General features: G+C 42.1%; 1 protein-coding gene across 2 annotated transcripts in view; it reads right to left on the bottom strand.

Moving 5' to 3' along the window:
- The window catches only part of R3HCC1L (R3H domain and coiled-coil containing 1-like), a 105,743-nt gene extending 93,413 nt beyond the window's left edge, over positions 1–12,330 (bottom strand). Inside the window, exon 1 of one of the 2 annotated variants that reach the window (XM_012000664.1) lies at positions 12,248–12,330. The gene's annotated coding sequence lies outside the window, so the exon portion shown is untranslated. The remainder of the gene's footprint in view (positions 1–12,247) is intronic. The other variant, XM_012000657.1, reaches the window with a different exon arrangement.
- Positions 12,331–26,007: the final 13,677 nt, after the last annotated feature.

Below are 26,007 nucleotides of genomic sequence, written 5' to 3'. Positions count from 1 at the left end.
GGAGTCTCTCTGAACCTATTCTGGCTCAGAAGGTTGCCCCCGATAAAAATAATTTAAAAATAAAACAAAAAATGTTTTAAAGGACGATATCCTGTCATTTGTAGCAACATAAATGGAACTAGAGGTCATTATGTTAAGTAAAACAAGCCAAGTTCAGAAAGACAAATATCATGTGTTCTCACTTATACACGGGATCTGAAAAGCACATGTCTTGAAGACAGAATGTAGACTGGTGGGTACCAGAAGCCAAGAAGGAGTGTGGATGGGGAAGATAAAAAGAGGTTGATTAATGGGTACAAACACAAAATTTGATAGAAGAAATACAACCTAGTGTTTGATAGATCAGTAGGATCACTAAAGTTTACAATAATCTATTTACATATTTCAAACGTTTTTAACAAAACAAAACACAACTGTGTAAAGTGATGGATATCCCTATTTACTCTTATTAGATCTTTACAAATTATATAAATTTATCACATGTCCCCCCCACCAAAAAAATGGGTGAATTGTATAGTATGCAAATTATTTGTCAACAAAGCTATAACCAAAATAAGATGCTATCACAGCTTAAGACTTTTAGCATCCCCAATAATCACAAGTCATTAAAATATCCTCCATAGTAATAAATTTGATGTTTCCGCAGATTAATTTTTAGAAACTGCCAATTATTACTTAGAAATATGTATGGTAAATAGATGACCAAGTAAGATCATATTCTTTTGAGGACAAGGGATATGACCATCAAGTCATGAGAATGGCTTTTTTTTTTTTTTTTTGAGACGGAGTCTCACTCTGTTGCCCAGGCTGGAGTGCAGTGGCACGATCTCAGCTCACTGCAACCTCCGCCTCCAGGGTTCAAGTGATTCTCCTGCCTCAGCCTCTCGAGTAGCTGGGATCACAGGCGCGCACCACCACACCCAGCTAATTTTTGTATATTTAGTACAGACAGGGTTTCACCATGTTGGTCAGGATGGTCTCGATCTCCTGACCTCATGATCCGCCTGCCTCAGGCTCCCAAAGTGCTGGGATTACAGGCGTGAGCCACTGTGCCCAGCGAGAATGGTTTTCTTATGTGGCTCTACAGGTTTTAAAAGCAGTTTCAAAAGACAAATTCCAGAGAACATTTATTTGCTAGAATAAATGCATGTCCCCAAAAACATTACTTTAAAAGGGGCAGCATTCATCTAGGTGAATAAATTTTTAAAGCACCAGACTTTTAAAACTACCACTTAAATAACCTAATGCCTAAAACTGAATATATTAGAAATTGAACTTGTTATCTTTCTCCAAGACCTATCCGAGATCCTTTCCCAATGCCACTATCAATGACACAGTATGCTTGATATGTCAGGCTCAAATTCTGTGGTATTCTGACTCCCAGTTCTAACCCCGTATCTTACAAACAAGAGGTATCATGTTTTCTATGTTTACATTATTTCTATTTCCACATTACTCCACAGTACAATTGAAATGCTGTACTCTTCAGTAACTCCCTCTACTTAAGTTTATCAAACATACAAAGTTGCCAAGGCAGCCTTAGTCAAACGGTTTTCATTGTATGACTCTCAACAGAAGTCCTGCCACCTACTGGATCAAATTTAAGTTTTTCAGCCTAGCCTTCAATATTGTCCCTTAATTCTCCTTCATTACCCCATACACAAACAAACTTAACAAATCATATCTCCTCACTACTCATCAGTAAAAATCATTCTATTTGTGGAATACTGTTAAGATCGCTTGTTCGTCTCATTCAGTTCACATACTGTACTCATTCTTGCTCCCAACTTCACATCATTCCCTCCAGAGTTTTCTTCTGTCCCCTCCAGTCAATTTGTTACTCTTTTATTTCCTTCAAGATCCTTCTGTTCCATTAGGCCTAAATAACCTGACATAAATACTGCTGTATTTTGCACTCCTCAACTTAGAGATCATTCAGTAGTAGAACTGGAAGGATCTCAAAGATAGACCAGACTAGGACTTATTTTGTGTATGAATAATGTTCTAAGCAGAGGGTTAACTTTCATAAGACTGTGGTGTCAAATACTTTGGAAATCTGACAGCTGACACATGGAAGCCCAGAGGTATCCTATAACTTGCCCTAGTTTTCAGTTCGGCAAGGACAAAGCCAGAATTTGAATCCCAGTCTCCCAGGTTCCCATCCAAAACGAAGACAAATCTAAAGATTACTGCCCCGGCTGGGCACGGTGGCTCACACCCATAATCCCAGCACTTTGGGAGGCCAAGGCAGGCAGATCACAAGGTCAGGAATTTGAGACCAGCCTGGCCAACATGGTGAAACCCCACCTCTACTAAAAATACAAAAATTAGCCAGGCATGGTGGTGCGCCCCTGTAATCCCAGCTACTCAAGAGGCTGAGGCAGAAGAATTGCTTGAACCCAGGAGGTAGAGGTTGCAGTAAGCCGAGATCGCACCACTGCACTCCAGCTCTGGGCGACAGAGCAAGACTCCATCTCGGAAATAAATAAATAATACTGCCCAGTAATATAATTCGTGCTACATTCCACATTTTTGTTTTTGTAGAGATGGGTCTCACTATGTCACCCCGGCTGATCTCAAACTCCTGAGTTCAAGCAATCTTCTCGTTTCGGCCCCCCCACAAAATGCTGGGATTACTGAGCCACTGTCCCAACCCACTATATATTTTTTAAAGCAGGATACAAAGTTTATATATAACAGCAAGAGATTCCAGTTTAAGTATGTGTGTGTACTACGGTAATAGACACACAGAAAATAGAATGGGGTAATAAACCCCAACGGTAACAGTTACTTCCAGGTGGTGAAAATATGGTTGTATTTTCCAAATCCTCTATAATGAATACATGTGAACTATTAATGTGCTTAATTACAAAGTACTGCCCTAGACCCTGGTTGGAATATTTTATAATATATGGTCATATACTGAATTTATGACAGTACTAATAACTCAAAAAGTTAAAACTACATGACATTATGAAGTCAAAGACACACTCCTCAACCTTGATTTTAATGTTTTCTCTCCACTGAGGGGGGCAAATTGCAAGTTAATAAACTGGCAGCCAAGATCTTATCCTAGTTCTTGAAGCACTGTCCCTCACCAAAGTGTTAGAAGCAATGAAAAGTTTCAGGATACCCAAGGAAGCAAACAAGAAACACAGTACAAAAAAGAAATACTATGGCAAAAAGGGAAAGAACAGCAATGTCACAGCGACAATACCAGAGGCAAAAACAAAGAACTACATGGCTCCAGGGGCTTGTCAACTCCGGTACTTAATTTAAATCACTGCTTCTCACACAAGGATCAAGAGGCACAAAAGTCACTAGAAATTCTAAACGTATTGAGAGATGGTCACAAGTTTGAAACAGTTATGTGGGATGGTGAGAGAGAATTACTGATCATATAAACAAATCTACTATTTATTTTCCTTCTGGATCTTCTCCTGAAATGAAAATGTGAAATGAAAGCACAAAAGTTCTGGGAAGATTCATGTGATAAAAAAGTTCAGAACTACCAAAACAAGTTAATAAACTCATCTTTTCCTAACACTAGGTTTTTAATTGCAGTTCAAAATCCCTAATCCAAAACTTGTGGGACCAGACAAGATTCAGAAATTTTCAGATTTAGAAAAGGTTAATATGGTAAATGTTCCATATGTCACAAAATATTCCAACCAGGGTCTAAGCAAAATACTTCATAATTAAACACATTAGTATTTTTTCTTCTGTTTTTGTTTGTTTGTTTTTTGGAGACAGAGTGTTACTCTGTGGCCCAGGCCGGAGTGTAGTGGCATAACCTCAACTCACTACAATCTCTGCCTCCCAGATTCAAACGATTCTCCTGCCTCAGCCTCCCGAGCAGCTGGGACTACAGGCACGTGTTGCCACATCCAGCTAATTTTTGTATTTTTAGTGGAGACGGGGTTTTGCCATGTTGGCCAGGCTAGTCTCGAACTCCTGACCTCAAGTAATCTGCCGGCCTCAGCCTCCCAAAGCGTTGAGATTATAGGCGTGAGCCACCACACCCGGTCTACCTTTTTTTTTTTTTTTTTGAGACAGAGTCTCACTCTGTCACCCAGGCTGGAGGGCAGCGACGCGATCTCCACTCACTGCAACCTCCACCTCCTGAGTTCATATGATTCTCGTGCCTCAGCCACTCGAGTAGCTGGGACTACAGGCAAACGCCACCATGCCCAGCTAATTTTTGTATTTTTAGTAGAGAGAGGATTTCCCCATGTTGGCCAGCCTGGTCTCGAACTCCTGGCCTAAAGTGATCCACTCACCTCAGCCTCCCAAAGTGCTGGGATTACAGGTATAAAAAAAGAAAAAAGAGAAAAAAAAAAAGAAAGAAATTATGAACCTGAAACTGATTACATCTCACAGGTGAGATCATGAGTTGATTTTGTTTCTTTCCTGATTTTCTAAATTGTCTGCAGTGAACATGTATATCATTTACAAAACAAGACTTGTTTTATTAAACGGGGGTGAGGCAAGACCCAAGTATAAAAACTGACCAACTTGCTAATCCCAGCACTTTGGGAGGCCGAGACGGACGGATCATGAGGTCAGGAGATCGAGACCATCCTGGCTAACACGGTGAAACCTGGTCTCTACTAAAAATACAAAAAACTAGCCAGGCTAGGTGGCGGGCGCCTGTAGTCCCAGCTACTCAGAAGGCTGAGGCAGGAGAATGGTGTAAACCCGGGAGGCGGAGCTTGCAGTGAGCTGAGATCCGGCCACTGCACTCCAGCCTGGGCGACAGAGCGAGACTCCGTCTCAAAAAAAAAAAAAAAAAAAAACTGACCAACTTGCAAATTCAGTTAAAAAGAAATAATAAGATCCTGTTCAGAGCTTAAAAGCCAAGAAAATAATTTAAAATAGTTTTAGGTTTAGAAATTTTTACTAGTACAAATTTTTTAACTAAACACCATTAGCAGTAGGGAAAAACCCTTACTTTCAATAGAACATTTATTCACTGACATTTAAAAAGTGATAATGTTTTATTAACTCATTTTTTTACTTGCTACCTCCCACCCCCAAAATGTTTTTCTCACAGTATGACTCTGACACTCCTGTGAGAAGCGGATCCCATGTAACTGTCACTCACTCCTTGAATCTGGCAAGCTTGTGATACCACAGAACTTCTACGGCTTGGTCACAAAAAGTTATGCAGTTTCCACCTGGTTCTCTCTAGATGCTCACGCGTAGAAAACAGCCGCTATGCTGCAAAGAAGCTCAAATTAGCCTATCTCGGTAGGTAGGTGTTCTGAGGGACAACCAACATCAATCACCAGGCATGTGAGTGAAGAAGCCTCCAGGTTCTAAGTACCAGCCATAAAGTCACCACCAGCTTTTGAATCTTCCCAGCTAAGGCTTAAGCAAGCCATCTGTGCAGAAACTGTCCTGTCTGAATTCCAACAGATCCATAGCACAATAAAATGGTTGTTTTACACCATTATGTTTTGGAATGGCTAGTTACAAACACAACAAAAGGTAATGAGAAAAAAAGTGCCCTTTCCCAGCTCGGTAGCTTTACATTACACACACACACACACCACCCCTAAAATCAAGTTTTTCTCAACTTTAAGGAAGGTCCAATCCAATGTGCAATTTGGCAGACCTGTTTAAATAAGACAGTTTCTACTTAGGAGGCTTAACAATGATATGTAACTTACTTTGCTAGATTCCTAAGACACAAAGATGAATAACATATAGTCTGTAGTTAAAAGTTTACAATCTAGGGAGAGGAAAAAATGGGTACACAAATAGTTTATGAAAGTATCTAAGTGCCAAAATAGGATTATAAAGTGTTAACTCTGCCACAAATAGTTATAGCATCATTTTGGACTTAAAAACAGCATTTGGGTCCTTTAGGAAAGTAGATGGGCTTTAGTAAATGCCTAGGAAAAGGAAGACTGGAAAAAAAAAAATGAAAAATGTGGGCCTCGTTATATGTTATGTTTAGATTGTGAGATTATGAGTGTTTTCTGTTGTCCTTTTAAATTTACCGTATTTGCTGTTTTCTATAGTAAGTCATATATTAGATTTTTTTGAGGGAAAAAAATAATATTAATCTTAATTTTTTAAAAAATGTGTTTAAACTACACTTGAGAGGTCATTTAAGTAGTTAACAGGTAATACATAAATTGGCTTGATATTTGCATGCTGAATATGCAAAATAAATTTAGTATTTAAGGAAAAATGCTAGTGTAATAAAAATTTCATAAGTATGTTACTTGATTTACTATTAGTATCTGCTTATTTTCCCTTTCCTAGCCAACTATATTTACATGTTCTTCTCAAATAACAAACACTCAAAAAGCTCTCCATCTTGGTCATGACATTCACTCTTTCTGTCTCCCTCCCTGTATCTGTCTGTCCTCATTTCTAACTCTGCCCTTCTCTCTACATCTCTGATTACCCTGCTTTCTAACTTTGCCTAGGTGACTGTCCCGCTCAGTGTTTTTGACTTCTCTGTCTCTGACTAACCTTCCTCTCTCTCTGCCTATTGCATGTGTCTCTATGACTATGTGTGTAGCTGTCTTTGAACGCCTCTCTTGGATTCTGCCTTTCTGTCTCTCCCCGTTATCCACCTCATTTTCAATACATTCTTGCATTTAATTTTCCTTTTAATATTTATAAACAAGCAGAGCTGGTTTTATTAACCCTATTTTAAAGATAAGAAAACAGAAACAGGACTACTGGCATAAAATTTGAGAAGTCAGGATGTAAATCCAAGTGCTTCCCTTCTTTCTTTACTATTCTTCTGGCATTCCATGGCAAAGAACTTGAAACAGCACAACTGCAAGCCAATAGTAACACTACACACATTCAGATTCTTTTCTAAGAGACAAATATGATATTAAGGAGTGCTACACACCTTTTGCCCACATTATTCACTCTGCACAGGTTAAATGGTCATGAAGTGTCAGCCATCTGCCTATCCCAGAAATCCGTATCATCATGTTCAGTTTGACCTATGTTATTTGGAAACCTCACAATACTAGACACTAGAATCTATTTTCCAACAGTGCTTCTCTTCTTCTGTTTTTATCCCTAGTCCCAACCCAGCCACATATGGCATTTTAAAAAAAAAAAAAAAAAAAGGACAACAAATACTAATAAAACTGAAGGGTGAATTTGAAGAACGAAAAACTATACAGAAGGCTAGCATGAGACAGTGAAAAATGGACACCAAAACTCAAAGCAATTGGTCCATGTTTTAGTAAGAGAAAAGAAAATTCTCTCCAAATGCAGGCTTACTACTGCTGAGTAACACCCTATAACTTTTCCTCTATCTAATGCTTTGACAACTGGAATTTCTCTGTAATTCAATAAGCTCTTAGGAGTTCCCCAAGCTTCATCCATCCTGCTGGGCTCATTACTGGATAATTCTAAATGTTTTCTGCACTAGCTAAGAGCACATTTTCTTGTGGGTAGCACAACAGAAGGAGGGTACTCTTTCAAGACATGAATAGCCTAGTTCCATTTCTTCTCACTTCTCCTATAGGTGAGAAGTCTACAACAAATATAATTCAACAACTAAAAGAAATGTCTAAATTATAAACTTAGGTTAGTGGAGTTGTCAAAGATCATCCTACAGGTCACAAGTTTCATACACAGTGTGAGGACTAATCATATATTTACATAAGCTAATGAAAAATCTATACTTTTGCTTCTGGCACTAGTTCATTTACTTATGTCTAATGAGTTGCATGAGGGCCAAATAAAAAATATACCAGCCTTTTCTTTCATTCTGGTGAGATTATTTGTGAATAGTTAGCTTATGGAGCTAATGAGGACAAGGTCACAGACTCAAACTCCATGCTGGCCAATTAGCTTTGCTGTGTGTTTCTAGGTTCCATGGTCACAGTCAACAACCTTAACCTTGGCTAAGAAACATACTGATCATTGAAGCATTAGGGGAATGAATATAGATGTATCAACAAAATCCATACTTTCAGAAAAAATAATACAAACTAAAAATAGTAATAACAACACCACTCCAATCTCTAATATTATACTAAACCTGACTAATATGTGCCTCATTCAAATAATCTTTAATCTTTTCAACCATGCAGGGTTAGTCTAATCTGTCTTACAGATGATGAGAAACTCAATTCAGAATGATCATATGAACCAAAGTTACATCTAGTGAACCTGGATTCAGACCTTGGTCTGTCTTGACTCCAAAGCATAGGTTACTGCCACAATGCTACATGGCCTCTCCAGAGCACCTCAGTGACCTAGGACAATCAACAAAATGTTCCTATTCAGAACTAGTCAGCACACTCATTACTGAGCATCCACTATGCATACTCACACACTATAGCTGAGAATTAGTACACTTTCCAAAAATTCCTTTTAAGCAAAAAACAGTCAAGGAACAAAAGTGTTGAAATGATTTTTGTTGTTGTTGCTAACTTTTTTATAGAGATGAAGTCTCGCTTTGTTGCCCAGGTTGGTCTCGAACTCCTGGCCTCAAATGAGCCTACCTCAAAGGATCTCAAAGTGCTGGAATTACAGGAATGAGCTATTACGCCCCAGCAAAAAGTGTTTAAGATTAAAACATAAAGAAAAAAATAACACATAGCATACAAAGTAGATTTTAATGGAAGTGACTTTCTATTGTCATAGCTTTGTATACAAGTCTGGTGTGAAAAAATAGTTTTCTTGCTGATTCGTAACTAAAGGTAGAAAGAAGCTGGCAAAACATAGCACAGGCATACCACATCAAAAAAAGAGAGTAAAGGAAACATTTCGTAAGCATCTGAATCTGCAGATATCTGGTAGTCAATATGGCACTTGAAGGAAGTAAAAAATACATACTTCAATTCTAAACTCCAAGACTTTGCCTTGACCAACAAACCATTTTTCTCTATAAGGCTTTCCTCCTTGGTTTTTCTCAACTCTCACTCCCTGCAGATACACACATACCAATGCCATCATTAGCATCAGTCACTAAGAAATGCCATCTTGAAAAAATGAAGGTCACCAAGTCTCCCAAACCCTACCCAAAAGGCTTAAATTTTAAAGTCAAATAGTCTGGCTTAAAAAAAATAAAAATAAGGCAGGAAGAAAAAATTGTTCCATAAACGTCTATCGTAGTCAATATCTGAGTCATAAAGATAGATAATTGTTCTGCCACAAGCTACAATGTACAGAAGTGCATTCTTACCACAGGTTGTAAATGAAGCACCAGTTCAATTTCAACAAACAAGGTACAAATCAACATATGGAATCTCTGGAAAAACAGAAACACAGCAAAGCCCAATAACTCTGCACAACAGCATTTTAGGAACCTCTAAAATTGAAAAAAATCTAATACAATTTTTATATAAAATGCAATTGCTAAAAAACTGCAATCTGAGAACTTCTATTTAGAGTATTTTGTAAAGTTTGTGAATTAAGGATGACTATCCTCATTTTACAGATAAACGGAATTTCAGGAAAATACCTAAAATTATCATCACTATTATCATAATCATCAACAATAGCAACAAAATAATGAGAACTTTATTTGTACCCAGCACTACTAAGCCATTTATGGTCACATCTCATTTCATCTTTGTAGACACCTTGTGACACAATGTTATTTACCTCCATTTTAGAGATTAGGAAACAGGCTCAGAGAAGTCAACTAATTGGCCCAAAATCAAAAACTACAGGTTGAGAATCCCTAATCCGAAAATCCGAAATCCAGAATGCTTAAAAACTTTTTTTTTTTTTTGAGACGGGAGTCTTGCTCTGTCGCCACGCTGGAGCGCAGTGGTGCCATCTCGGCTCACTGCAACCTCTGCCTCCCGGGTTCAAGCCATTCCCATACCTTAGCCTCCTGAGGAGCTGGGATTACAGGCACACGCCACCACGCCCGGCTAAGTTTTTTGTAGTTTAGTAGAGAAGGGGTTTCATCATGTTGGCCAGGATAGTCTCCATCTTTTGACCTCGTGATCTGCCCGCCTCGGCCTCCCAAAGTGCCAGGATTACAGGCGTGAGCCACCGCGCTCAGCCCCAAGAACTTTTTGACACCACCAGTGGAAAATTCCACACATGACCTTATGTGATAGGTCTTAGTCAAAATGCAATCCAAACTTAGTGCCATGCCCAGCAGGGTCTCACTCTATGGGCCAGGCCGGAGTGCAAAGGCGCAATCTCCGCTCACTGCAACCTCCACCTCCGGGACTCAAGCGATTCTCGTGCCTCAGCCTCCAGAGTAGCTGGGACTACAGGCGTGCACCACTACACCTGGTTAATTTTTTGCATTTTTAATAGAGGTGGAGTTTCGCTTTGTTGCCCAGTCTGGTCTTGAACTCCTGAGCTCAGGCAATCTGCCTGCCTCAGCCTCCCAAAGTGCTAGGATTACAGGCGTGAGGCACAGCGTCTGGACACAAATTATTAAATTATTAAAAATACTATAAAAAATTACCTTCAGGCTACATATATAAGGTATATATAAAACCTAAATGACTTTCATGTTTAGATTGGGGTCCCATCCCAAAGAGATCTATGTATATGCAAATATTCCAAAATCCGAAATTTGGAACACTCTGGTCCCAAGCGTTTCAGATAAGGATACTCCAACCTGCAGTAAGACACAGCACTAGGATTTGAATTCAAATTTGCTCGAGTTTGTACACTAAGCTAATGCAACTTACTGTCATCCTCTCGTTTTTTGGACCATTTTCAAGTATTCTTCAATCAATAAATTCAGAATAAACACAGGCTAAAAGTATCTAACTACACTCTTACACCCCTTTAAAACTTAATTGCAGAGGTCGGGCACAGTGGGCACAGTGGCAAACGCCTGTAATACCAACACTTTGGGAGGCCGAGGTGGGAGGATCATTTGAGCCCAGGAATTAGACCAGCCTGGACAACATAGGGAAATCCTGATTCTACCAAAAAAAAAAATTGATTGCAGAATTACCATTCTGTACAAGGGGAAAAAATAAGACAATAAGCAACTTGCTTAGTCTCAAAGCTTAATGTCAAAAAAAAATGAAACAGATGGAATATTTGTCTATTTATATTCTGAATTTCAACTGTGACACAAGACACAAGACCTGCTGGGGACAGGTATTAGTTGTAGCACCACCCTATCTGAGGAACGTTTACTGCTTTATGCTTCCACCTGTGTGATACTGAAGGGAGGTTATAACAGCAAGAGACAGACAGTTGTGTGTGCTGAGGAAGAGTTTAAATTCTGGTGGGCCTTAAAATCCAGATGAAGTTTTAAATTGACTCCACAGGTGGTAACACCCTAAGGTCACCTCTTCACGAGGAACCTGGCATAAAAACATTTGCATGGTTCAGATTCGTTTCCAAAGACACTTTCCCCCTATTTCTTAACTAATTTGATCTTCGTATAGACATGAACCTGGTTTTAAAACTCAACTGACCTAGACTGGAGACTGGGGGATGGCAAGGTTATACCCGAAACATGCTTTAGAGTTCAAAGCTTTTGAAGGAATATCACTTCTGCTGAAGCCCACAACCCTGGAAGGCAGCAGGGGAAAGAACATTATCCCCATTTTTCAGACAAGGAAACTGAGGCTGGCGTAAACAGACTGCTGTACAATAGATCACAGGTCCAGCCAAGTGGTCGGACTGAGACTTCTCCCAGGATATCAGACTCCAAATCCTGTGCTCCTTCCCGTAAACAACCGAGAGGCGGCTGCACGGACAAACTTTAAAGACCGGACTTGGGATTTTTCGAAGGCCTGCCAAGAAAAAGCAGGAAGTACCTGCTCCTTTATAGATTGCTCACTCCCAGCCCGTAGCCCGGGGCTCCCGGGCAGCGGAGAAGACTCAAATGCGAGGCTCGAAGCGAAGCCCGGAAACCGCCAGCAGCCCCGGGGTCGTCTCGGGGGCAGCCTCGGCAGCCCACGCCCCCGCCGCCCCGACGGGGTCGCCAGGGACCCCGCTCAATGCCTGCTGAAACCCAGAAAAAGCACGTCCTCTCTGCCAGGAGCATTTGGGGCGAGCGCCCAAAGCAAGCACGAGCCCTGGTGAAGGCAAAACAGCCCCAAGAGGGTGCCTCTCAACCGCGGGCCCGCAGGGGTCGGAAGGCGGGAGCTTCCCAGTAACCTCCGCCCCAGGCGGGGGGCGGCCCCTCGCGTCACAAGGGGGAAAAAAAATACCAGCAACAAACGAAGGAATGGAAGTCTTGTCCCGGGCTGTGAAGGGAGAAGCGGAGATTAAAAGTCCTAGCTTGGGGTACTCAGGGAGGGGATCTGGGGATGGTTGTTACCCGCGCGCTGTCGCTCTCCGCTTCCGCCGTCTCCGCGAAGCTCTATCTCTTCCGCTCGCGCCGCTGGGGCGCGCGCCAGGCCTCGGCTCCGCCCCGCAACGCCGCGGGGCCTTCTGGGGGTTGTAGTTTCCGAGAGGCCCGGCTGCGCCCACTGAGTTCAGGTCACGTGGGGAGAAGCTGGCAATATGGCGAGTGCAGGAGGGCGTGTACGCTCCTGTCCCTTCAACCCTCCCTCATTCCTCTCAGCTATATACGTGCTCAAATCTCCTCACATCCCACTCAGTCATACCATCTCACTTATTCCGTTCACAGCCAAGTTTCTTGAAAAAGATAATCTACACTCTGTCTCTACTTGCTCATCTTGTTCACTCCACACTGCAGCTTCCGCTCCCATTGAAAATGTCTCGTTGTCCTAAGTGTCCTTGTTGCCAAACTGATTGGAGGTATTTTCGGACTCATCTAACTCAAGCTTTAGTCATTTGACGCTATTGGGCATTATCACTTATTTTCTATGACACTATCCAGGTTTTCCTTCTCTCAATTCATTCTACTCGGTTTCCTTCAAGAATTGTTGTTATAACTTACCTCTAAAATACTGGTGTTTTCCAGAGTTCTTAAAATTGGGGTGGGAGAAGGGACACTCCAGCCCCTTCTCACCTGAGCTCATTGTTTGTATTCTTAACTTCCTAGACAGACCTTTCCTCATCCATGCCCACAGGTATCTCAAATGTCTTTGAAAAGTGAACTACTGGGGCCAGGAACAGTGACTCCCGCCTGTAATCCCAGCACTTTGGGAGGCCGAGGCAGGTGGATCACCTGCGGTCAGGAGTTCCAGACCAGCCTGACCAACATGTCTCTACTAAAAGTACAAAAATTAGCTGTGTGTGGTGGTGGGCACCTGTAATCCCAGCTACCCAGGAGGCTGAGGCAGGAGAATTGCTTGAAAGAGAATCGCTTGAATCTGGGAGGTAGAGGTTGCAGTAAGTCAAGATTGCGCCACTGCGCTCCAGCCGCCTGGGTGACACAGGGAGACTCTGTCTCCAAAAAAAAAAAAAAAGAAAAGAAAAGTGAACTACTACTCCTCCTCCCTACTTTTTAACCCGATTCCTCCTTTCTCACTTCCTCTTCCTCCTATATTCAAATAGTCACCAAATCTTGTAGATTCTATCTCCCAAGTACACCTTGAATCTGTTCCTTCTTCAGGACTCTTAACTCATGACTCAGCTGCTCCTGCGGCCCCACCCAGAGGGGACTCAGAGCATGAGGACTGTTTTCCACACCCCTGTGATTTCATCCCCAACCCATCAGCAGCACCCATTCTCTAGCCCCCTGCCCACCAAAATGTCCATAAAAACCCTAACCTCTGAACCTTCAAGGAGATTGATTTAAGTGATAACTCTTCATCAGTTAAATTCTTTACTGCTCTGCCATGGTCTCAGTGAATTGGTTTTGTCTGTGCAGTGGGCAGGAAAAACTCACCAGGCAATCAGAATCCAGTATTGTGATTGGGAGGTTCAGTGAAGGAAGATTTATAGCAAATCTTATTGTAGGGTAGGTGGACATGGGCATTATTTTAAAAGTTCCTGAGGAGGCCCACTGTGGTGGCTCATGCCTGTAATCCCAGCAATTTGGGAGACTGAGGTGGGAGCATTGCTTGAACCCAGGATGTCAAGACCAGCCTAGACAACATAAGGAGATCTCATCTCTACCAAAAAAATTTTTTTTAATTAGCCAGGCATGGTGGCACAAGCCTGGAAGGCTTGGAAGGCTGAGGTGCGGAGATTGCTTGAACCCAAGAATTCAAAGTTATGATGGGCCATGATTGTGCCACTGCCCTCCAGCCTGAGTAATCCTGTCTCAAAGAAAAGAAAATTAAATATAAAATAAAGTTCCCTGGTTATTCAATTATTCAACAAAATATGTTTTGTTGCTTACTATGTACCAGTGCTGGGTACTGAGAAAACAACAGTGAACAGAATATTACCTGGCCTTGTGGAGTTTACATTCTCTTTGAAGAGACAGATATTAATCAAATGATTCCATACCAAAAATAAAAACCAACAAAAAATCCACAGTTGCCAGCTATAATAAGAATTATGGAGGAAAAGTATTGTAATTGGTCCCTTTCCCCTTCTCTCCCACCTGCCCCAGCCCAGGTTGGGAATCAGTTTATGTTTCTTACCCTGTCAAACAAAGCCTGTCAGGAGCTAATCTCCTCCTACCCCCGCCCATGGACACCTTAGGTTTACCAAACTGCTGTGGCACTTGCTCTTTAACCTTTGCATAAGCCGTCCCTCTGTTTGGAAAACCCTCTCTCTTCTCCCTTGACTAACCTATACTGCTGTCTAATTCTCCTCTATGGGATTCAGAGGAAACCCAGTAGAACACCAGCCACATGAAAGGATTTTCTGAGGATTGTGCTGAGTCAGATGATAAGCCTCAGGCACTAAAGCAGTGGGCTCAGTAGGGGACCCAGAAACAGTGAAATGTGGCCTACAGGGACCTGGACTGTGTTATCCAGTTTAGAGGTATCAGGCCAAAGCCAACATACCCACCCTTCAAAACATAAATCAAGTATCATCTCCTCCAAGAAGCCTTTGCTGAACTTTGCCCCCCACCCCCACCAAGACAAATTAGTGCCCCTTTCCTAGACACTCATCCCACCCATGTTGGCCTCTCTTTCAGTGATATGCTAGATCCAGCTCATACCAACTTTGTTATTTATTATTTATTCATTTAATTTTTTAATAGAGATGAGTTATCATTCTGTTGCCCAGGCTGGTCTCGAACTCCTGGGCTGAAGCAGTTCTTGCACCTTGGCCTCCCAAAGTGTTGAGATTACAGGCATGAGCCACCACCCCCAGCCTCATACCAGCTTTAAAGAGACAACTGTTAGATGTTCAGGAATTTTTGCAAGCCGGTTTAAGCCATTGGTAGTTTGAAATCTGCTGTGATTTGTAGTGTGTGTGTGTGTGTGTGTGTGTGTGTGTGTGTGTGTGTGTGTGAATACTCCATGGAAATCAGCAAATGACAAATCAGGGCTTCTTTTTGTTGTTGTTGCTGTTGAAGAGACAGTTTACTAGCATATCAGTGCCTTTGTCATATCACACATCTACATTATATTGTAATGTCCACTCCCCAATTAGAAGAATTCCTTGGGTCAACTTCATTTAGCAAATATGTATTAATTTTTATTACCATGCACCAGAGACTTAGCAAGGTGATGAGAGGGCACATGGTGGAGAACACACAAGCATGGTCCCTGCTGTAATGGAGCTTACAATCCAGCAGATAAGACAAGAAATAAGCAAAGAACTCTGTACTTTCAAATGGAGCAAGGCTGCTGTGCAGTAGAACATCCTGGCCATGAATGACAGTTGATATGGTTTGGATTTGTGTCCCAATCCAAATCTTATGTCGAATTGTAATCACCAGTGTTGGATGTGGGGCCTGGTGATTGGATCATGTGGGTGTATAATTTCTCCCTTGCTGTTCTCGTGACAGTGAGTTCTCATGAGATCTGATGGTTTAAAAGTGTGCGGCACCTCCCTCTCTCTTTCTTTCTCTTACTCCAGCCACGTAGAATGCACCTGCTTTCCCTTCACCTTCTGCCATCATTGTAAGTTTCTCCTGATGCCTCTTTGGCCATGCTTCCTGTGGAGCCTGCAGAACCATGAGACAATTAAACCTCTTTTCTTTATAAATTACCCAGTCTCAGGTAGTTCTTTATAGGGATGCAAGAACCAATGACTACGGTGGTGGACATAAAATACTACACTACTTTAACAAGATGGTCTAAGGAGACCTCTCTGGGTAAACAACCTTTCCACTGAGCACGGAAGGATGAGAAAGAGATGGAGAACCGGGGACAGTGTGTTCCAGCCAAAGGGATCAGACCGCACAAAGAAAGAGCCAGGCTGCTTGAGAGACAGAATGGTCCATTTTCCTGGAGTGGAGAGAGTGTGGGTTGAGTGGTCTAGATGACCTGAGGTGGTAATTACAGCCAGGGATGCACAGCCTCAAGGCCATGGTAAGAACCCTGGATTAAATTATAGCCATCAAAAAAAGGGGGTTTTAGAAAGGGGATGATGTTATCTGATTCACATTTTAATACAATTGCTCTTGCTTTGGTTTAGAAGACTGGAATAGAAGTTGGAGCCCATCTGTTGCAGTAGGCTAGGTGAGAAATAATTAAACAAAGTGCTTGCAGTGGGATGGAGAGAAGTGGATGGATTTGATCTTTTGAGTCAACAGGACTTGCTGATGGATTGAATATAGGGGAGGATGGACTGGTGAAAGAAAAAGAGGACCCAAGGGCACTGATAGGTTATATCCATCTCTGTATCTTCAGCCCCTAGAATTGGGCCTTGCACATAGTAGGTATACTACAACTGTGTTGAATAAACTTATCCATTTTACGTGCTAAATTCTGTGCCCCATCACTGTCACATTCCTTAATACAAGGCCTCTACCAGTCCATATAGTAGTGTTACGAAAATTAGGAAAAAGTGTGCCCTTCCTCCAGATGGTCATGGCCCATCATCAGGGTGCAGAATATGGACTGGATTTCAGCTACCACTTACCCCCTTGGCTGGTGCCCTTGTGCAGTGCACAGTCTGCACAACCACATTCAGCAGCCCCAGCTTAACATCCCTGGGAGATGGTTTTGTGGCATTAAGCCCAGTATTTATGAGGAGAATTTGAGGTCCAGGGGAAGGAAGCTGCTTGCCTGGGGTCACCAGAGCTACTCAGAGCTGCCGCTATGACTGAGATTCAAACCTCTGCCCTCTGAATCTCTGTGGGCTCTTTAGCCTCGGAGCCACACTGTCTCTCCCAAATCACTCAGCCCATCAATAATACGCTAAATTCAAAATGGTGACTTCCTTGACTTTCTCATCTGTCTCAGTTACTATTGTTAGAGTAATTCACATTTACATAGTATCCAATATGTGCTCAGTGCCTTACAAAATACAATAAAGGAACATGAAACCAAAGGACCTTGTGTGTTTTTTTTTTTTTTTTAACAGAATAAATAAGAAATGGCTGGTTTAAAAGGCCCTTAGCTCTTGGATAAAATCAGCTGTGGTGTATTGGTTTACAGTGATGCTATAAGCAATATATATTTTTTTAAATTGCTCATGTGCGAGCTGTTTTTCTTTTGCATCCTGGACAAGAAGGAAGAAATATTGGAGCAGCTGGCTTCAGAAATGTAAAGTAGGGAGAAGGTTGGGGGTGGGTCTCAAAGACATAAGGAAGAGAAGGAAACACCCTGGAGGAGGAAATGCACTGTCCCTTCATAATGAATAGCATTTAACAGTTAACAAGGGCTCAATGTGTGCCAGGAGCTGCGCTAAACCCTTCACATGCCTGATTGGAGTCAATCCTCACACAGCCCTACCAGGTAGGATCTATAAATGCCATCATTTTACATTGGAGGAAGCTGAGCCAGAGAGAGATTACATAATATGCCCAAGGCTATGCAGCTAATAAGTGACAAACCTGAGATTTGAACCAAGACAGTGTGGCTCCAGAGTCTGAGCTGTCAACTACTGCTGTATGCCGCCTCTAATACAGATGTTCCTGGTGCCAAGTGCCCTGTTTCAGCAGTGTGACCCTTTCAAGTCCTGCGATAGCTAACAGAGGATATCTGGTTCTCAGACACATAGGAATTGTATGTTGCCTGTCTGCTCAGTGATTAAGGCAGGGTTATCTGCAGCCTAGCTTCAAAATGGACAGTTTGAACAAGGGATATATAAGACAAAAAAAGTGTTTGTAAGGTGATATAAAAGACCAAACCCTGCTGGGGGACATTTTACAATCTCCTCTGAGTTTCAATATTCTCCCAATATAATACCATAATTACCCATACGGTATGGAAGATGGAGGAGAAAATGTTATCTGGAGAGAAGGATTAAATAAGCCTTCTCCTTGGAAATGTGGGCTGCGATTGGTCCCTCCTAACTTGAGGATTCTTTTTTTTGTTGTTGTTACTTTCAGCTCATGAGCACAGAGGATCCACATTTTACTGGGCTTTTAGGTACTGGATTCTCCCCTCACGGCTAGTGTGGGTAAGTGCTACTATTTAGAACTGCAGGGGTCTCAGGCATCAACTGGAGTAAAGGTATGATTTGGGGGGACAATAGGAGGGCAGGGTATCAACACGTAGCTTCCATTTAATTCCTGAGGAAAAGCAGGATAGAGAACTCTGAAAGACCCCAAAGTCTAAGTTAGGAACCCAGAGAGCTCTAGCTCTAACTCAAGCCACCTTAAGAAGGGCATGGCAGCAACTGCTGCTTGGGTGGAATCTCTGTGCTTGACGTCATAGCATCAGATGGTAATATCCAATTGTGAGTTATACCAGCACTTCTCCCCACCCCGCACCATATCCATACACTCCCTCACAATTAGCTTTCCTGCACCAAGGCTGGTCTATCCACTTCCTGATCTCAAGGCTTGCATGTCTAAACTATCCGATGCCACAATGCCCATTTCAGGGGTAGGTCTCGGCAATATTATGCTCACATTCATCTTGACTGTATTATCTGAGAACAAAGACTCCTTAGAGCTATAATTGATAACTACTCTGGTAATTTCTTCCACTTAGAACCTCACAGCTCAGCTCTGACCAAGCCAGTCAGATATTTAGAGCTGGACTCTTTGGTTCTAACATGCCCTGATTTTGACATCTCAACTCCTGTCTCAGGAAGGGCAGCAAGCCACATCTCTCACTCCAAGATGCTGCCAGGGGCCCATGGTATTGATTAGAAGCTGCGCCAAGCACCTAGAAGGAGCTAGAAGGCAATGCAAATGAATATAGAAACAAACTTGAGACTAGGACCCTGCAAATGTCTACTGCTATAAAGTATATAACCTTAGATGATTCACTAAAACTCAGCTTCCTCATCTGTAAAATGGAGACCCACCAGACCACCTGTCTCATCAGGTAATCATGAATATTTAGTCATATAATGGATAGGAAATGGTTTCATAAACTAGCTAACAAGGAAAAAGGTAAATGTTTATTACATAAAGTTTTGCTCCTAAGGGACAGATCAGGGTGAGGAACAATTAGATTTTTCAAATTGCGATGCTGATTCTTTTTTCAGTCAGGAGATTGGTAGAGGCTAAGTGACTCTTCTTCAAGGTTTCCTTCCCAGGACACAAATTCTTGGTTCCAGACCCTCTCCCTTGGCCCCATACCACTCAAAAAGGCATGGTCCCCAATCAACTGCCACCTAGTGCCTTACATATACAGTTGACTCTCCATGTCTATGAGCTCTGCACCTACAGATTCAACCAACGGTGGATAGAAGATGTGGTTAGATTTAAGATGGTTGCATCTGTACTGAGCCTGTACGGACTTTTTTCCTTGTCATTATTCCCTAAACAATCAGTATAACAATTGTTTACATGGCATTTACATTGTATTAGGTATTGTAAGTAACCTACAGATGATTTAAAGTATACAGAAAGGGATTAAGATGGCAGATAGGAGGCAGGATTAGCTTGTAGTCCCTGTTTAGAGGAACAGATCGGCATATGGAGACTCATATCATAAACTTTTGCTCCAATAACTACCACAGGAACGTACCAGGAAAGCCAAGATAATCCATAGACCCTTTAAAGGAACTGGATCACTGCTGCAGGCTCTCTGAGACATGGAAAAACTGTGAGTCTGCTTACTTTCTCAATGGGGAGGCTTGTGGTTTGGGGCAAGTTCTCAACCCTAATCACCGGCTGCCTGGAAACATACTCGGTGCTGTTTGGGGACGGGGTGGGCACAGTAGGAGTGAGACCAGCCTTTAAAACTGTGGGCTGCATGGGAGTGCGGTGAGGCCTATGACGGCCAGATTTCCCTCACTTCCCTGGCAGACTGTATGACTCAGCAGAGGCAGCCATAATCCCCCTGGGAATAAAACTCCATTGGACTGGGAACCACAACCCCCTCCCCCACAGCAGCCACAGCAAGCCCTGCCCAAGGAGAGAAGAGCTCAGACACACCTATCCCTGCCCCTATCTGGTGGTCTTTCTCTACCCGCCCTGGTAGCCAAAGACAAAGGTCATAATCTCCTGGGAGCTCTATGGCCTTACCCACTGCCTGAGAAACATGAATATTTAACCAGGGCAATATTTACCTAGGAGAAGTCTGCATCCTCCTTATAGGACTGCAGCTGATGCACTCTTGAAAGCACCACCTCCTGGTTTTATATAGTTTGGCTGTGTCCCCACCCAAATCTCACCTTGAATTGTAATAATCCTCACATGTCAAGGGTGGGGCCAGGTGGAGATAATTGAATCATGGGAGGAGTTTCCCCCATACTGTTCTGGTGGTGGTGAAAAAGCCTCACGAGATCTAATGGTTGTATAAATGGGAGGTCCCTGCACAAGCTCTCTCTTGCCTGCCACCGCGTAAGATGTGACTTTGCTTCTCCTTTTCCTTCTGCCATGATTGTGAGTCCCCCACAGCCATGTGGAACTGTGAGTCTAGGCCAATAAACCTCTTTCCTTTGTAAATTACCCGGCCTCAGGTATGTCTTTATTAGCAGTGTGAGAACCGACAAATACAGTAATTTCATACCAGGTAGCGGGGTGCTGCTGTAAAGATACCCAAAAATGTAGAAGTGACTTTGGAATTAGGTAACAAGTTGAAACAGTTTGGAGAGCTCGGAGGAAAACAGGAAGATGTGGGAAAGTTTGGAACTTCCTAGAGACTTGTTGAATGACTTTGACCAAAATGCCGATACTGCTATGGATAATGAAGTCCAGGTTGAGGTGGTCTCAGATAGAGCTGAGGAACTTGTTGGGAACTGGAATAAAGGTTACTCTTGCTATATTTTAGCAAAGAGACTGGTGACATTTTCCCCTGTCCTAGAGATCTCTGGAACTTTGAACGTGAGAGAGATGATTTCAGGTATACGGTGGAAGAAATTTATAAGCAGAAAAGCATTCAAGAGGTGACAGAGCATAAAAGTTTGGAAAATTTGCAGTCTGATGATGCAGAAGAAAAGAAAAATCCATTTTCTGTGGAGAAATTCAAACCTGCTGCAGAAATATGCATAAGTAACAAGGAGTCAAATGTTAATCACCAAGACAATGGGGAAAATGTCTCCAGGGTATGTCAGAGACCTTTGAGCAGCAGCCCCTGCCATCACAGGCCTGGAAGCCTCAGAAGACAAAATGGTTTCTTGAGCTAGGCCCGTGTAGGCTGCTCAAGATGTGCAGCCTACAAACTTGGTGCCCTGCATCCTAGCTGCTCCAGCCATGGGTAAAAGGGGTCATGGTATGGCTCAGGCCATGGCTTTGGAGGGTGCAAGCCCCAAACCTTGGCAGCTTCTATGTGATGTTCAGCCTGTGGGTGCACAGAAGTCAAGAATTGAGGTTTGGGAACCTCCATCTAGACATCAGAGGATGTATGGAAATGCCTGAATGTCCAGGCAGAGGTGAGCTGCAGAGGCAGAGCCTTCATGGAGAACCTCTCTGCTAGGTCCTCTCTGCTAGGGCAGTACAGAAGGGAAATGTGGGGTGGGAACCCTCACACAGAGTCCTCACTGGGGCACTGCCTAGTGGAGCTGTGAGAAGATGGCCACCATCCTCCAGACCCCAAAATGCTAGATCCACTGACAGCTTGCACTGTGCACCTAGAAAAGCTGCAGACACTCAATGCCAGCCCATGAAGGTAGCCAGGAGTAGGGCTATACCCTGCAAAGCCACAGGGGTGGAGCTGCCCAAGGCCATGGGAACCCACCTCTTGCATTAGCATAACCTGGATGTGAGACATGGAGTCAAAGAAGATAATTTTGAAGCTTTAAGATTTGACAGCCCTGTTAGATTTTGGACTTGTATGGGGGCTGAAGTCCCTTCATTTTGGCCAATTTCTCCCATTTGGAATGGGTGTATTTACCCAATGCCTGTACCCCCATTGTATCTAGGAAGTAACTTGCTTTTGATTTTACCAGCTCATAGGTGGAAGGGGCTTGCCTTGTCTCAGATGAGACTTTGGACTATGCACTTTTGAATTAATCCTGAAATGAGTTAAGACTTTGGGGGACTGTTGGGAAGGCATGATTGGTTTTGAAATGTGGGGACATTAGATTTGGGAAGGGCCTGGGGTGGAATGATATGGTTTAGCTGTGTCCCACCCAAATCTCACCTTGAATTGTAATAATCATCCCCGTGTGTCAAGGGTGGGGCCAGGTGGAGATAACTGAATCATGAGGGCACTTTCCCCATACGGTTCTAGCGGTAGTGAATAAATCTCACAAGATCTGATGATTTTATAAATGGGAGTTGCCCTGCACAAGCTCTCTCTTGCTTGCCACCATGACTTTGCTCCTCATTCACCTTCTGCCATGACTGTGAGGCCTCCCCAGCCATGTGAAACTGTGAGTCAGTTAAACCTCTTTCTTTTACAAATTACCCAGTCTTGGGTATGTCTTTATTAGCAGTGTGAGAACAGACTAGTAGATAGCTGGAGGCCAACGAACACAAACCCAGCACACTAAACAAAAACTCAATCAAGGATCCTTACAGAGTCCACTTCACTCCCCTGCTAACTTCACCAGAGCAGGTGCTGGTATCCACGGCTGCAAGATCTGAAGATGAATTACATCACAAGACTCTTTGCAGACACTCCCTTGTACCAGCCCAGAGCCTGGTAGTTCCTCTGGGTGGCTAGACCCAGAAGAGCAAAAACAATCACTACAGTTTGGCTCTCAGGAAGCCCCATTCCTAGGAGAAGAGGGAGAACACCACATCAAGGGAGCACCCCATGTGACAAAAGAATCTGAACAGCAGCCCTTGAATCTCAGATCTTCCCTCTGACAAAGTCTACCCAAATGAGAAGAAACTAGAAAAACAATTCTGGTAATACGACAAAACAAGGTTCTTACTACCCACCTCACCCCAAAGATCATACCAGCTCACCAGCAATGGATCCAAACCAAGATGAAATCTCTGAACTGCCAGAAAAAGAATTCAGGACGATTATTAAGCTATTAGGCTAATCAAGGAGGCACCAGAGAAAGGTGAAGTCCAACTTAAAGAAATCAAAAACATAATACAGGGTATGAAAGTAAAATTCTTCAGTGAAATAGATAACAAAAATAAAAAACAATCACAACTTCTGGAAATCAAGGGCACACTTAGAGAAATGCAAAGTGCACTGTAGAATCTCAGCTATAGAATCAAACAAGCATAAAAAAGAACTTCAGAACTCTAAGATTAGACTTTTGAATTAATCCAATCCATCAAAGACAAATAAAAAAGAATTTTAAAAAATGAAAAAAGCCTCCAGGAAGTTTGAGACTATGTTAACTATCCAAACCTAAGAATAATTGGTGTTCCCAAGGAAGAAGAGAAATCTAAAAGTTTGGAAAACATATTTGAGAAAATAATTGAGGAAAAATTTCCCAGACTTGCTAGAGATCTAGACATCCAAATCCAAGAAGCGCAAAGAACACCTGGGGAGTTCATTGCAAAAGAATCATTGCCTAGGGACACAGTCATCAGGTTATCTAAAGTCAAGATGAAGGAAAGAATCTTAAGAGCTTTGAGGCGAAAGCATCTGGTAGCCTATAAAGGAAAACCTATTAGATTACAGAATACTTCTCAGCAGAAACCCTACAAGCTAGAAGGGGTTGAGTTCCTATTTTTAGCCTCCTTAACGAGACAATTATCAGCCAAGAACTTTGTACCCAGCAAAACTAAGCTTCATAAATGAAGGAAAGATACAATCTTTTCCAGACAAACAAATGCTGAGAGAATTTGCCACTACCAAGCCAGCACTACAAGAACTGCTGAAAGGAGCTCTAAGTCTTGAAACAAATGCTCAAAATACACCAAAATAGAATCTTCTTAAAGCATAAATCTCACAGGACCTATATAACAATAATATGATATAAAAAACACACACACACACAAGGTATTCAGGCACAATGAATAGAATAATACCTCACATCTCAATACTAATGTTGAATGTAAATGGCCTAAATGCTCCACTTAAAAAATACAGAATGGCAGAATGGATAAGAATTAACTAGCCAAGTTTTTGTTGTCTTCAGGACACTCGCCTAACACATAAGAACTCACATAAACTTAAGGTAAACGGGTGGAAAAGGATATTCCATGCAAAGGGACACCAAAAGTGAGCAGGAGTAGCTATTCTCATATCAGACAAAACAAACTTTAAGGCAACAGCACTTAAAAAGACAAAAAGGGGCCGGGTGCGGTGGCTCATGCCTGTAATCCCAGCACTTTGGGAGGCTGACGTGGGCAGATCACTAGGTTAGGAGATCGAGACCATCCTGGCTAACACAGTGAAGCCCCGTCTCTACTAAAAAATACAAAAAACTAGCCGGGTGTGGCGGCAGAGGCCTGTAGTCCCAGCTACTCGGGAGGCTGAGGCAGGAGAATGGCGTGAACCCAGGAGGTGGAGCTTGCAGTGAGCCGAGATCATACCACCGCACTCCAACCTGGGCAACAGAGCAAGACTGTGTCTCAAAAAAAAAAAAAAAAAGACAAAAAGGAACAATATATAATGATAAAAGGACTTGTCCAACAGGAAAATGTCACAATTCTAAGTACATATGCACCTAACACTAGAGATCCCAGATTTATACAACAATTACTACTAGACCTAAGAAATGAGGTAGATGGCAACACAATAATAGTGAGAGACTTTAATACTCCACTGACAGCACTAGACAGGTCATCAAGACAGAAAGTCAACAAAGAAACAATGGACTTAAACTATACCCTAGAACAAATGGACTTAATAGATATTTACAGAACATTCTCCCCAACAACTGCAGAATATACATTCTATTCATCATCATATGGAACATTCTCCCCAACAACTGCAGAATATACATTCTATTCATCATCACATGGAACATTCTCCAGGATAGACTATATGATAGGCCACAAAACAAGTCTCAGTAAATTTAAGAAAATCAAAATTACACCAAGTACTTTCTCAGGACACTGTGGAATAAAATTGGAAATCAACTCCAAAAGGAAGCCTCAAAACCATGCAAATACATGGAAATTAAGCAACCTGCTCCTGAATGATCATTGGGTCAACAATGAAATTAAAATGGAAATTTAAAAATTTTTTGAATCAACAATAATAGTGACACAACCTATCAAAACCTCTGGGATACAGCAAAAGCAGTGCTAAGAGCAAAGTTCATAGCATTAAATGCCTACATCAAAAAGTCTAAAAGAGTGCAAATAGACAATCTAAGGTCACACCTCACAGAAATGGAGAAACAAGAACAACTCAAACTCAAACCCAGCAGAAGAAAAGAAATAAGACCAGAGCAGAACTAAATAAAATTGAAACAAACAAACAAAAATCAAAAGATAAATGAAACAAAATCTAGTTCTTTAAAAAGATAAATAAAATTGATAGACTGTTAACAAGATTAACCAAGAAAAGAAGAGAGAAGATCCAAATAAGCTCAGTTAGAAACGAAATGGTAAATATTACAACTGATACCACAAACAAACAAGATTATTCAAGGCTACTATAAACACCTTCATGTGCATAAACTAGAAAACCTAAAGGAGATGGATAAATTCCTGCAAATATACAACCCTCCTAGATTAAACCAGGAAAATATAGAATCTCTGAACAGACCAATAACAAGCAGCGAGATTGAAATGGTAATTTTAAAATTGCCATCCCAGCACTTTGGGAGGCCGAGATGGGCGGATCATAAGGTCAGGAGATCGAGACCATCCTGGCTAACATGGTGAAA

This window comes from Mandrillus leucophaeus, unplaced genomic scaffold (genome assembly GCF_000951045.1).
Source record: "Mandrillus leucophaeus isolate KB7577 unplaced genomic scaffold, Mleu.le_1.0 Scaffold117, whole genome shotgun sequence".
NCBI lineage: Eukaryota > Metazoa > Chordata > Mammalia > Primates > Cercopithecidae > Mandrillus > Mandrillus leucophaeus.
The sequence above is the reverse complement of the archived record's forward strand: the minus strand, read 5'-3'. Positions and strand labels throughout refer to the sequence as shown.